This window comes from Drosophila bipectinata, chromosome 3L (assembly GCF_030179905.1).
Source record: "Drosophila bipectinata strain 14024-0381.07 chromosome 3L, DbipHiC1v2, whole genome shotgun sequence".
Lineage (NCBI taxonomy): Eukaryota > Metazoa > Arthropoda > Insecta > Diptera > Drosophilidae > Drosophila > Drosophila bipectinata.
In genome coordinates, this window is record NC_091738.1 from 19,023,113 (window position 1) to 19,038,616 (window position 15,504).

Genomic DNA, 15,504 nt, shown 5'->3' on the forward strand with positions numbered 1-15,504 from the left:
CCATTTAAAAACTGACCACATCGTATGCCAAAGTACCTTGGTCATCAAAACTGTACCAGCTGCTATTGCCAGATTAAGCCCAAAACTTTTCCATCAATCGCTAACGATGCAGGCACATGCGACCAAGCCAGCAATTGCTGTTTTTGGTAGGCATTAGTACACAGAAAATATTAAACGATATACATATATAGTTTATTTGTAGTCTTAAAAATAATGGTTTTATAAAAAGACAAGAAAGCAAAGCTAACTTCGGGCGGAGCCGAAGTTGATATACCCTTGCAGCTAAAACCGGATATATATCGCAAACATCGGATATAGTTGGCCGATCCTTATGGGAATATGAATATATAATCCAATTTATTACAATACAAAATCTAAAAAAAGTCTCAAGCTTCTATCTTCAAAAAAAACCAAAGTTGGTATTTCTACCAAAAACCATTTCCGATCGTACAGTTATATGTCAGCTATAAGATATAGTCAACCGATCGTTATGAAATTTGGTAGATCGGATACACTGACCAAAAATAGAATGTGTACCAAGTGCCAGCTTTCTATCATCAAAAACACGAAAGTTGGGTCATTTCCGATCGTTCAGTTATATGGCAGCTATAGGATATATTCGGCCGATCCTTATGAAATTTGGCATGTCGTATTAGGTTGCCAAAAAAAGCTCTCACCTAAAATTTGAACTCTCTAACTTTAAAAACACCAAAGTTATACCATTTCCGATCAATCAGTTATATGGCAGCTATAGGATATAGTCGACCGATCCGGGCCGTTCCGACTTATATACTGCGTGCAAAGGAAAGAAGGATGTGTGCAAAGTTTCAAGACGATAGCTTTAAAACTGAGAGACTAGTTCGCGTAGAAACAGACAGACGGACAGACAGACAGACGGACAGACGGACAGACGGACATGCTCATATCAACTCAGGAGGTGATCCTGATCAAGAATATATATACTTTATAGGGTCGGAGATGTCTCCTTCACTGCGTTGCACACTTTTGACCAAAATTATAATACCCTCTGCAAGGGTATAAAAATATAAAGGGTTCTAAAAAATCGTGTATTATAAAATGATATAGCTTATAATGCTGTGTTATGCCCTATTTTTATTGGCCTTGGATTTATAATTTTTTAGATCTTCCTATTCTTAGAAAGCTTTATTTTAAAATTAATAATCATCTTGATTTAGATTTCAGAGTGTCCAAGATTCCGAGCAATTTCTTTTATTTTTTCCCCTGTGCATTACCAAAAGCCCAATGACAACCCACTTGGTCCCAGTCCGGCTCCATGAGCCACTGCCTCTTTACCACTTTCTCTGCACCTTTCTTTCGAATCAATCTCAACTCGAACGAACCACTTGAGAGCGATGACCAGCCAAAAAAACAGAAAATAATACAAACCCAACGAAAATAATGACCGAGTCAAGATGGGGTCTCTTTAAAAATAGCTCCCCTCCACGGTTGATTCATTTTGGGATTTTGATTACGAGAAGGGTCAGGGGCCAGGAGCAGCATATCTTTTTTATGGCATTAGAACGGCGGCTATTCAAATTACTCGGGAGGGACTTAAAAGCATCGCATTGTACATGCATGTGTGATTTTTTTGTTCTTGCAGCATTTCTTCTCTGATTGTAAGCCGAAGATTTATCGCGTGCTGGCTGCTAGGGAGACTAGAGACGATGGGGGTATAAAAACCTGCTTGTAACGTCATAAAATCGAGATAAATTATTTAATTTTCGATTTCCTAAAACCATTAAGCAAAGGCAGAAGAGTCCGACGCCTAGTCCAAAAGCAAGTTGCCAAGTCATACCAGGAGACACAATCTCGTATAAAAAGTAACCCGTGTTCCTATGTACATATATATGGGATCTTTTTTCTATATATTTAAGAATACATATATGTACATATATAATGATGGCTTGCTGCTGATGCTGCTGAGGCCGATGCTGACCGTTGGCGGTTGGAGGTTGCATCCATGGTAAAAGGCAAAGGATATGGACAGAGCACAGATACATGCATACGCCTACCTGTGCGCAGGTAGCACAACCAGTACAGGTAAGCAACTCTTTGGCTGGGCAAACACTTTGGCAGCCGGAGATACACGGATACAGATACAGATGCGCGTTACTTGTTGCAAACAAACGTTAAGAGAGATGAGGGAAAAACACTAACATGGACTTGCTGGCTCTGCCCTGCCCCCCATGCTGGGCACCAAGCTATATATTCAAGACACATTTAGCAGCGTCATGAAGCCAGGGTCCCGGACCGGACCGGATCGGGATTCGGCTGGAGATTGGTGCTGGGTCTGAAGGTCCAAGATGCAGCATTGGACAGCATCAGGGTTGCAGAGTCTTTTCTTCTACTCGAGGAAGTTTGGAAGATGAATATTCTAATTTATATTATTAGGACGAATTATAGCTAGAAGAAAATAAAACTTAAATAAAAAGCTGTCATTAATGAACGTTATTTTATGCATTTTTAAGTTAAGTTTTTTCAAAAACTAGGAACTACTCTTAACCAACCAATCTTAAAGGCATTAAGATAAAACAACAAATTACAAATATATAACATTACAATCTAAAAAAAACATTTAAATAAAGAAAAATATTTGCCTATAAAATTCTAAGGTAAAATAATTTGTATACATTTTTTAATAATATAATATAATTTATATATTTTATTTATAAATCACTGGCAATAAATTCACCTGTGCACCCATCCCTGGACCAATTGCAGCTGCCTGTAAGCCGAAACGAGTGACTTGGCACTTGGCCCTTTGCCTCGGCCGGCATCCTTAGACCCTTCCCTTGAAATGTTACTCATTTTGGTTATTTTTTCATTTCTTGCAGACTCACACACACGCATACCTGCACACCCACAGATGCAACATCATTTCCAGAGTTGGGCCCACTCTTTCTTTTCTCCTTTATTTTTTTATTCAGTTTTTTTTTTTTTTTTTGATTTTTTGAAACGACAAACCGGCCGGTATTATTTTTAGAATTTTTCAGTCAAACTTGTTACCAAGCTGGGGCGAAACTGGCTTTGAGGCAGCAGCAATGAAAAAAATGAGAAAAAAAACGGCAAGGCAGCGACAGCAGCCAGCAAAAATGCAATGATCTTGTTCTCATTCCACTTCTTTTGTCTCCCCTCGTATAACCAAAAAGATACAACTTTGTCTTTGCCCCTCGCAACTGCCAGAACTCCACTCCCTCTACCGATCCCCTTTGCCAAGTGGGTAAGGTATCTGTATCCGTGTATCTGTGACTTGGCATTGTTACTGTTCTCTCTGACTTTTTAATGCCCGAAAACCCGAAATGTTGCTCGAAAATTGTATCGATCTTGGCCATTTGCCGGTCGGCGGCGGAGGTTCGGGTTCCAGTCAGCCCCGTCAGCCAGTTAGCCCGACAGCTAGCCACCTTTTGTGTTCTGTTTTTGGCCCGTACGCTTTGCTCGGCTCTTCATCTTCCTCTTCCACACGCAGCATCATCCATGATCATTATAGCACCGATCCGATCCGATCCGATGCCGAACAGGGGGGTACAGTTTCGCTCCGAACTGAAAAGTTATCATTTTGATTCTCTCAGGCAATGGCTGGTTTGGTGGGTTACTCCATCCGTCGCCTCCACCGACACCGTCGCCTTTTGCCATCGCTTTCTGTCGCTTTCTTTGGGGACTCTGATTCGGACTCGAATTTGGACTCTCGACATTTACTTAATTTATTTTTATTTTCATTTCATTAATTTGAGTTTTGTTTTTAATTGAACATCGTTCTCCTCCTTACCTCGTTCTCATTCGCCCCCAAAATCAGATTATTGACTTTTTGGCTTCCACCGCTTTTCTGTCATATCGCTGTGTTGGAGATTATTCAAATTGGTTATAGACAGAGGTCTTTGTTTAGGCCCAAACATGTTTGGTTTAATGAGTTTTATTAGTTCTGGCTCCAGCTCAATAGAGCTGAATCCAATCGGGTCTGTAGATAGGAGGGGGTAAGTAGACCCACCCCGGCATGAGGCCCCAACTGGTTTCCATTGAATATGTATGCTTATTAACCATTCGAAGAGCTTGGACAATGGCCAAAAAGCCGGGTCTTTGCATTGTTAAATGATCTGGAAACCGATAGAAAACAAAGTGAATGGATTCTATGCTGTGGAGCTGGTTTAAGCTTTTGAGGAACTAAACATCAAAATGATGTATAAATTCAATATTATTTATGTTAATACTATTAAATTTTTATATTTGTAAATTAATATTGTACATAAAAATAATTTATATATTTTATTTAATTTCATATAAATATGTGTATAATGTCTAAATCTGTCAAAAACAATATTTTTCCTCTTACCATATATGATTCCTACAATTAATTACCAACCCGCCGATAAAATCTCTGCCAAAATGCTGCCACAGAGCTACGGGCCCAGAACCTCACACTTTCCCACAATGGCAACGGCAGAAAGGCAAACAAAACGTTTGACATATTTATATATCCATAACTGTGTGCACAAAAAAGTCAAATATTTTCTCTGCACGTTCCCAGCGGCGGAGGCAAAGCCCAGCTCATCTCACGTTTGCTTGGCGGGCAGACAAATCGGGAACTTGGGGGGAGCGGGAGCGGCAGCGGGAGGTGGCAAGGCTGGCAAACAATGCAAATTCGTAAAAAAAAAAAACCCAAAAAGAGGCATAGGGCTAGAGAGAGGGACTAGCTTTTCTTTGGCGCGTCATAATGTCAATAGGTTACCGGCAAGTTCGTTGCCTAAGTCTTTCGTTATGCTCGAAGCAAGTCGGCTGCAAAAAAGCCACTAATCACTTAATCATCTTTTCTAGCGAAATTACCCGAGCGGTGGGCGAAATGTGAATAAAGCTGAAATATGTGTGTCAGCCCCGGAGTCTGTGGGGGCACTCGAAGTTGGCTTTCTAAATAAATTACTAACCATATCCGCCAACAAGCAAACAAAAAAAAAGCAAGCGACATTTCAATCTCTGACTCACAAAATTTGCTTATGTCTATACAAATTTTGGCCGATTATTGCGGTTTTGCTTGTCTAGAATTTAAAATTCCTGGGCCTACCGATCCCCGCCACCTCAAGAAATAAATAAATTCCCCAAAAATACAACGAAACTCAGGCAATTTGATCTTTAAATTTAAGCACGTTTAAATCAAAAGAGCAACGAACACAAGCACACATGGATATATCTTTGGCTTAAAAGCCAAAAGCCTTGCGTGCCAGTGCCTGTGCCTCAGCCTGGGCCTTGTACATGAAATTGTGTATATATCGGTATATACATAGACTTCAATCCCACACAACAGCAACAAAGAGTCGGAGGCCCCAACAGCAAAAAGCCAACACGGCAACAACAAAAACCACACGGATGACTTTGTGAAATTCGAAAGGCGGCAGCGTTGCCTTCACCACTCGCTTAGCCCCCCATGGCCCGGCCTCCTCCTCAACCGATCTTGCCTCCTTCACTTGGCCATTATGTACTTTAAATTTAAATTCAATTGACTTCTTTTATGATGGCAAACGGGCGTCGTCGTCGGCCACGCCAAAAAAACAAAAAAAAAAAATAAAATAAAATCAGAAGAAAAAAAATTAAAATTAAACAACGAGAAAAAAAGTTGAAAAACGTGCCAGGGGAACCGCTCACGTAGCCCTTTTTTGAAACAAAGGGGGCTCTACACCTTCGTGTTGTGTTCTGGCACACTGGGGCATACTCTGGATCGAGCTACGCCCCTGACTTTTGGCCATTTGCCTGGCAACTTTAACGGCCATTTCTTTGGAGCAGCAGCAGAAGCAACATCGCCAGCCTACCTTGGTAACGTATTTTTCGTCGTCGTCTTGGTCGTTTCTGTTGTTTTTCTGCCAGTTTGATCTTTGCCATAAAAGTGATTTTTTGTTGTATTCTTTGGCCCGACTGTTGCGTGGCCATTGCGCTACAGTTGATTGCGTGCTGTACGTGGGTTCTCGAACGGCAGTTGGTTGAAATGGGTCGGAATGAAGATTAAGGGAAGATCTTAGCCCGCCGGGTAAGGATTTTTGTCTCAAAAACAGGGGATGATCCTGGCAGGGATTCTACAAAACTATGATTTATGTGTGGCATACAGATTACTTGGCTAGGAGGTGTTTTTTTTTTTTGGAAATGGTTCAAAAACACATGTCACTGAAATTCAACGAAAAATTTAATGACTTTCTTGGGAATATTTTTCAAAAATTAAAATAAAGGTTTTTGCGAAGAATTTATTACATTAAAAGATTTTTTTTATAATTTATAAGTTACTAGAGCTACACTAATTTTATAATAAATTATACAGAGGCTTTAAAGTTCCCATTTCCAAAAGAAATCACGGAAATTAGTTTTCCTAAACAAAATGCTAATACACATTTTGAATTCAAAAGGTCTAGAAAAGTTGTATTCAAAATTAAATTACTAGAGTCAATTTAGAACATATTAATCCTTTTCTTAAGGCGGAAAAACTACTTTCAAGACAATTAACTACGTTTTTTATTAGTCCCAGCCATCTTCCCTAGATAATATCTCTTACAAACCGCTATTCTCTGCCTAAATTAGTAGCATTTAATAAACGAATATTCAGTATTAGCAGTATTCATATCTTAGATCAGCTGTTAATTTTCACACCCCTCTTTATAGAGGACCCAAATACTCGTCTATGTCAGATGGGCAACTTTCGGGCGACCTCTTAGCTCTCGATCAAGTTTCTCTTAATATTTGCGGGCTTCTTTCATTTTATTTTTGGTTTTTTCATCGTGTTTTACTTTTTGTGGGGTTTTGTCGTTTTCTGGCGTTTTTTTGGCAAAAGTCAACTTGCCAGACAACAAATTTGCCGAAGACAAACAAAATAAAAAAAGCCCAACCTGAAATCGTCCACTTTTATGTGATTAACAGGGTTTCGGTTGTGGTTTCAGGATCGACATAAAAGGAGTTTTATTTAATAAATAGGGATAAAGATTAAAAGATAAACTATATTTACATTTTATAAATATTTTTCATTATTTTCTTTAGCAAGCCCTTTAAGTAATAGCACCCTGTATGTCCATGTTAAAGCCAACTTTTATAATTTCAGCTTTCGTGCAATATAATTTTGAGCATTTTTCACCCGCATTGTTGAAATTTAAAATCAATAGCCTTAGCCATAGCCATAGACAATCATTAGGCAACTCTATATATTTAGTTATATACTATATCCCGACACATACATCTATGTATTCCGTACACCTTGCCTTACACACACCAGTGCAACCAGAGAGACTTGGGCTTTGTACTTGCTCTTACCTGTATGCCTCTCGTTTGGCGGGAAAAAGGCAGCAACAACAAAAAACACGAAAATCAGGTAAGAGCTCTGCCGACTGCTCAGTCGACGTTGCAGGTAAGCGAGGCGTCGGCGATCGGATCATCGGCACACCAACGCAAAAACCGACTCACACATACACAATACCTGTGAGAAACCCCCGGTACAGGTCTTATGTACACCTGGGCTGACGTCGCGTCGCTGCCGGCGTCGCTGTCGACGACGCTGCCATCGCATACGTCTCAAGAAGCTGATCTGGAGCTCGTTTGTCGCATTTTTACCAAAACTGAATTTAGTTTAGAAGCGTTTGGCGGCGTTGAAGGTGTGTGCGAAAGCAACCCGGTGCCAGAGCCGAAATTAAATTAAATCTTTTTTCGGAGATCAGAGTAGATTCCTTCATCATTTCCAGCAAGTCCACACCGCCAAGCCCACCGGCAACGATCCAGAAAAATCGTACAAATCAAATCCAAATAGTGACCAAGTTAAGTGCCCAAGCATTCAGTGTTAATTCGAACCTCAATCAGCACCTTCGTCCACCTTCAAACCGACTCTCAAACTCTACGTTCAAAATCTCCGTTCGAGGTATGTCATTTGCATTCGCAGCTGTTTGATATAACCTCACAATCACAATCACAGTCACAATATCTCGATATCTCGATCTCAATCACAATCACAAGCCAAATCACATGCACAACTCAATCCTCTCCCCACGTCTTGTTTGAAAAAGGTATGTACACGTTAATATATATATTTATATTATACACATATATAGTGAAATCGTGAGCAAATTCTTCTGATATCCGGCTCTATTGGAGAGACACACGTTTCCAGAATTTTCAATAGACTTATCGTACACCCCTCATCTGATATGCACAAACTCAGACAGAACTCTGGCATAAGTCTTTAAAAAAAACGTGTTTCGGGCCAATCCAACATCGATTTGGTAATTTCAGTTTCCTACACATATACGAACAATATATGCGCAGATCTGTGATCTAGGCCTAGGCAATAATACCTCCGGTTTCGGCTCCAATCCAATCAGCGGCGGCATCTCATCCAAACCTATTTGAATATGCTGATTTATCTAGCCGTCTCTATCCACCCGACTGTGCCCCTCTCTTTCAATGTGTGATTTGTTCTTGGAAGCATTTGAATTTAACTTGCGGTCAGCGGATAGGCGTCAACTTTAACCGCCTAGATACATCTCTATATTTGGTATGGATATTATGTTAATTCTGTAATTCACGTCATCGGTCTAGGCCGAGAAAATAGTTAGAATCGCCCAGAAGAAGGTGAGAGTGTGTGGGTGAAGGGGCATATACTAGCTTGAGGGTGTGTTAGCCGCAAGTGCAAATTAACCTTAATGACATATTGGGAGAAATCTATAGGGAAAAATCCCCACTTGGTTTGATTCACTTGGAAACATGTGTCGTGTAGTGGATTAATTTGGAATTGTTGGAAACATATTATTCATGCCTAGATTCGGAAAATAAAAATCGATAATTAATTAAACTCAAACTAAAGCTATCAAATCCAAGTAATTTCTTAAAATAAGGAATTTCAGTATGCAATTTTCTCAGTTAATTTATTAAGGAAAGGTGCACCTTTTCCAAGAAATAATAACTAGAATTATGCATTGCTATGACTAATAAATACATTAAATCCAATGAGTTAGTTCTCTGAAAGTTTAGAATTCCTTTAATCTCAGTTGGGAAGTATAGGCCTTAGTTAACTGAAATAGTCTTGTGTAAGCCCTTTTGAAGAACCCTTCATTAAGCCAGCAAGCCCTTCAACTGAATCCAGTTGGACCTGCGGCCCCTAGACTTTGAAATGTTTTCGAAAATCTGTGTTTCTTGTGTTAGTCTGGTTGCCTTTGGGCTTGGACTGGTTTTGAATTCGTAAGTGGTTGCTGCTACTGTCGTCACACAATATCCATTGCACAATTTGAGGCTAACAAAATGGTAAAGTGAAGTAAGACATTCAGAGAATTCGCCTATGCTGTTTGGCTAGCTGGCTGGCTGGCTGACTTACTGACTGGCTGGCTGCTTTTCAACATTTTCCGCCGCTTTATGTTTCAGCGATTATTACCAGCGTTGTTTTGTGGAGTTTTGTGGAGTCGAGCGAGGCGCATAATTGTGGGAACTTACGTTACGGAACGCTCGTCTAGCTGGCCTAGCAGACTTGAAGAGTTGCAGACTTGTGGAGTTGTAGACTTGACTGAGACCAGTCAGCCGTTCACTTGGCTTACTCAGAGCTATCCCAAGCCCGGCGCTATAATGCCAATGCAGGTCCGAATCCACCACTGGCGAATACCACCACCATTACCATCACCATCACCACCACCACCCAAAGACGTCTTCGCATTCTGTCGTTCCAGTTACAGTCACTTGACCAACCGAAACATTAAGAATACGAAAAGCGAAAGAGGCTATACAAAAATACAAAAAAGAAGACTAAGACGACGACCAAGACGACGAGGACGTTGGGCATAATTGTTGATCGTCGTAGCGTGCATATTTATGGGAATATTTCTCCAAGCATACAAAAATCATTGCAGCCCCTGGGAATCATTCGGGGTTCTGGACGAACGCGCGCTCGTCCAACTTTGACCTTTTTCCGACCATTATCATTCGCCACCCTGTTTCTCAACTCGTTTTTCTTCTCTATCTTATTTGTCTATGCAAAATGCATAAAAATTCCACGTAGCATTTCTCAATGCATTCAGCATGGCTACGCCTGCGCAAAAAAGCAAATATATCAGGTCTGTGTCTGTGAGTGGGCGACGAGAAACCAAGTGACTGTCCATGGGAGAAAAAATAAATAAAAAGTCCGCCACAAATTTAATGACCAAAAAATACGAAAACGTGAAAAAAACGAAACATAAAAGTGCAAAAATATAATATAATAGTTCATTTGTGTTAAACACTTTCCTTTCCCTTTTTTTCAAACAATACTCCCACAAATCTTATACAACACTATGGGTGCTATGTTGTCTTTGGTTATCTAGCTGTATGAGTGATAAATAACGTCATAAAGCTAGCTTACCGAAGTTAATATTAGCGTCTGTCCAGCAAAACAGTCCAAAAAAGGAAACCCACATTGCGTATACTCAATATTGCAAGGCAATCGTGTGAAAGACCGTGTACATGCTCGTTAGCTTATGTGTATATAGTATATACAAATATGTATGTACTTTGACGACTTATAAATGTTTATTATATTGCAGTTTGTTTTTTAATGACCAAGTGCTTTTGCAAACAAAAAACAAACCACAAATAATATAGACACACACACTCGCAGCAATCGTACATAGAAGCAAGTAAGTTTTAACATTTAAGTTTTGTTTTGTGTTATTTTTACCTCTTTATATCTTTACTCGTCTTCTGTTTTTGCCTTGATTTATAGCAACGACCTTTGGAGTTTTTTTTTAGTTTTTTTTCATATTTTTTATCTGCTTATAGAAATAAAAGGAGACTGGCAAGAAGGAGGAGGAGGTGGTGGGCCGACACCACAAAGCGCACTCAATGACGTTGCTAATGAGCAGCTGATGGCGACTGATTCATTGAAATCGATACGAGGCATGATTTAGAGGCACATACGCAAGACGGTGGAAATTCAAGACAAATATCCACCTAATGAGTTGGGAAATTAAAAATGAGGAAATCAATTAATTTAACTCGTTGCCCTGAACTGAGGCTGAACTAATATCGATGCTAGCCTTATAATTAGTAACCGCTGTGATATGATTAATTTTTTAAAACCGAAAAGTGTCTTTGAAAAAAATTGAGCATTGAGTTGATCTCGTTTTTGTCGGTTTAAAATATCCGAAATCGAAAAATATTATTGATTCATTTAAAGAATACATCAATGCAGGTAATAAACGAAGGATATAAAAAATTAGCATTAAATTCCCATTATAATTCCGAAAATATTTATCGGATCGAGTAAAACTTTTGAAAGGCCAAGGACAACCACACGTAAATTCGAATAAAATAAAAGAAAAATGTTTGATATCTTGAAAATCCTACCTGCGTATAACCCTTAACAACTTGTGTCTTAAATTAAAATAAAAAAATACCTGAAAATTTAATAGAATAACAAAGGAAATACGGCTGAGTTCTTTAATTTTTAGTCATCAAGAAGCACATGAAGACTAAACGATCTTGTGCATCTCACAGCCAGATCTTTTCTCAGTACTGTTGTCAAGTTTAAGTTCACAGCTCTCGACAACTCATAGGCATATATGACTAACACTAAAGACGGCTATGCAAATTAGTTTGGGCCATATGCCCGTCAAGTTATCGCCACAAAAGCCGCAACAAAATGCGAAATACAAAATACACGGAACAACATCTGTTCGGGCCGCACACTTTGAATTATGTTTTTTTTGTTTTAGCCTCGGATACATATGACGGTATGCCGGCAAAGCTTCCACGTATACTCCACGATCCAATGGATATAGTTAGTACAAATATAGGGGGCGATCTCTGGCCCGGCGCTGGGTTAACGCGTTATATAGTCGATGATGTATGGTGGGAATTTCCGTTATTTTTGCCATCCGATTGGTTGCTGTCTTGGTTGATCTCTCTCTCTCTAGTTACTAGAGTCTAGTGGGTAAGTCAAGGCGTTGTCTCCGAAAAGAGTATTTTAGAGGGTATTCAAAATAACACAGGTGTTTTAATACAAGGGTGGACCTATAAGCGATATCACTAAAGATTGGTTTGGTTGTTAGATTGGTTTTCTTTTATTATACCGCTAGAAGAGTTGGTTGGTTTTTTAAGAACCAAATTGTGGGCTTTGTTTTCTTGATTTGGTTTTCTTTATTGTTTTTGTAAATTTTCAATCTAATCGAAATCGCTTTCGGTTTTATTTTATTCACAACTTTGTTACGCTAATCAAAATGTTGTGATTCTTGTTAATTTGGTATTTAGCATTTTGAAAATTAGTAGTCAACAGTTTCGTCTTTCTTTTTGACTTTCCCATTTTTAATGTGCTTTTTACATTTTACACATTCAGAGATGTTTGCATTTGAGTCTGCAATTGTTGATCTTTTAATTAAAAATCTTGTTCGTTAAACTCGAAAATCAGATTTTAGAGATTACACTTGTATTACATTTTCATTTGTTGTGTATGTTTTAGTGTTTCGTATAGTTTTGTGTTCGTTTTCTTGGTTTTTACTTTTGGTTTCCATTTGGCGACTAATACACACGACAATGCCTACAAACGAATTCAATTTAGTTTAAAAACTTTTCAAGTTAGACTAAACGTAAAGTAAACATAAATCATCTCGATCTCGTCATCGATTGGAATGTGAATGTGGCTCTTGATGTGGATGTTTCTGTGGTGGCTGGTTCTTTTTCATTCCTCTGAGACTTCTCTGACGACTTGGATGCCAACTCGCTCCCGGCTCAGAACGAGGCCTCCACCAGATAGGTGCCATCCATGGGCTGATTGTTTTGGCTATTTTGAGCATTGCTGGCAGCGGGCATGTATTTACCGCAGGCCTAAACAAGAACGAGAACAACCAAAAAAGTGCATTAGGGCATTGGAGCATTTAAGATGATTAATGATGCGCTTGAATCCAAAAAAGAAACAGAAGCGGACCAAGTGGACCAAGCACGACGAATTTGAGGATTTCGATTGGCCTAGTCTCTCTATTTTTCTACATGTATTGTACATTTTACGAACTAAATATATATAGCATAGTTTTGTGCTGACTTTGAGTGCTATGGAAGTTTCTTAAAAGTGCGTTGATGTTTGAAAGAATTTATGAAGAAAATAAAATATTTAAACATGGTTAAAATAAATATAAAAATTATGTATGTATATATATTTTGTTAGTTTTGTGCATGAATTTGTTATTGTGTTTCGATAAGAGACGTAAGAACAACTAATAAATATATTACGTACAAAACCGAAAATTGAAAATTTTGTTATCTCGAAATGCTTGTGTTCTTCTTAGAATAAATTTCTACAGCTCACTCTTAAAAAAACTACATACTCTTAAACCTATTTCCGCAAAAGATCGACTTCACTCCAGTCGTATCCGGTATTTCGAAGTAAGAGGGTCTCTATCTCAACGCGTAAGTTATAGTAATTTTCAGAGCAAGAAATATATATATTTTGTACATATTTTTCATATTGCGTCATTTCAGAAGCTCTTTCTTATCAGACTTGAAGATTCTGTTACTAGAATTTTTGAACATAAAATAAAATAATATGGAACGCAAAATTACGGATTTGCCTGTGGAAATTTTGGACCTAATCTTCAAGAAATTAGACTTAATCGATAAGGTGAAGTTGATCCAAGCAGATAATGTTTTTAAAAGCGCATTCTGCTTTCACTGCGGATCCGAATTCTCTCAAATACACGAAATAGACATCATATCCGCCACTTTTCCAATTATATTCCAAAAAAATGATTCGACCATAGAATATATAAAAATGAACAAATTTGAAAATCAAGAACTTATTCTTGTTGGTCAGAATTATCCCGACACGCTTTCTATAAATTTAAGATATTTAACAGCATTTCGGAATTTATCGAAGTTTTTAAAGTTAAAAATGCTAAAAAATCCCATATCTATGACGATAGTTGGAGAAGTCTGTGCCTCAACCGTATATACTAATGTTTTTGGATATCTTACAAATATAAAAATTCTACGTTTTTGTTTGGAAAAATCAATATTTAAATTCGTTGTTGTAAGATTAGGTAAGAAAAAATACAATAAGTAAAATACTTAATTTATCTTTCCTTTTTAGATAATGTGTGCACTTTACCTGAACTGGAAAAACTTAGTTTTATAGGAAACAGGACAGTGGAAATACTTATTTCCCTGGCGTACCCCTATGCAATGAATAAGTTGCGGTGCTTAAGAATAGAACATTCATACATTTATGATCCGCTTCCCAGGTTTACAAACCTAAGGAATCTTGTTATACGGTCTACTCATTTTAGTTCCAATTTTTGGACCTGGATCGGCCGCCTAGGCAATACTTTGGAAAGTTTGGATTTAGATAGAGCCGTTATGGATTACATAGATGTAAAATACACATCAAAATGGTCCTTCCCTAAGTTGAAAGAGCTACGAATTGATCGACACCGTTCTGAGGAATTTCGATTTCCATATTGTCCGAGGTTACAATCGTTAAGTCTCGAAAATTATACCGATACGGCCGAGGACTTTCAATGCTGGATATCAATGTTTAAAAACAATCTTTACTCCTTAGAGCTAACAGATAGAGTTTTTAGATATGAAACTCTTCCATGTTTCCCACAACTTCGTTCGTTCGTCTTAAAAATATCTCTTAATCTAACAAATGATTTTACCAACAAATTTTACGAATGGATCACCAAACAATCAGAAACCTTGGAAAATTTGGAAATTCTATGCCGAGATGAGAAATTCTTCCTTGAAAGCATCTCTTGCTGCAAGAAACTCCGAAGCATTAGTTGGCACAGTTTTCCCAAGGCACCTTCCAAAGAACTTTGGCCTTTGCTTTTTAACATTTTACAAAGAAATGGATATACTTCTGACAAACCATTAAAACTAAAAGCGTATTTAGGATCGGAGGATATTGAAAAGGTGATCTTTTGGCATTCATTTTATGAAAAGCTATTTTAAAATATTTTATGTATACTTTTTAGGTGAAAGAACTGGAACACTCCGAATTGTGTATGTTTGTTAAATAAAACACATAATCAAAAGCACTGATGTTGTCCTTCAAACATATCTTTATAAAGTTAATTTAAACTTCAAAGGCCTGTTCTTACCTAAATTAATAAATACTCTTTGACGTTAATGAAAACTTGAGTAAAAACATGGAAAAAAGGATGAAAACTCTCAGCCTTCAACACTAATGAAAATGCATTATTCTGTTAAAATGTTAAGATGCGTCTAAAATGCTTTTAGTCCTTAATGAAATATATGGCTCAAGGCACAAGGCTCTATACCATTCTTATTTGATTCGGGTGTGGGTGAGAGATGTACAATACAATTACAGGTCAAGAAAGATATCAAAGACAACACATACGAGCTGCATAATGTATAGTTGTAGAAGGGGTTACGGAATAAAATGGCTTTGCCACCCACCTGCAGTTGCACTCGGTCCCCTCGAGGGCATACATATTATTCACATTTTGTCGCACACTCTTTGGCGAGGGGACGGGGGGCAAGGATAATGTGTATGTA

At 38.2% G+C, this 15,504-nt stretch overlaps 1 long non-coding RNA gene across 1 annotated transcript; it reads left to right on the top strand.

Moving 5' to 3' along the window:
• The first annotated feature begins 13,934 nt into the window (after positions 1–13,934).
• On the top strand, positions 13,935–15,080 carry LOC138926385 (uncharacterized). Its single transcript, XR_011442882.1, has 3 exons — positions 13,935–14,024; positions 14,075–14,898; positions 14,961–15,080. It is a non-coding gene; the product is annotated as an uncharacterized lncRNA (long non-coding RNA).
• Positions 15,081–15,504: the final 424 nt, after the last annotated feature.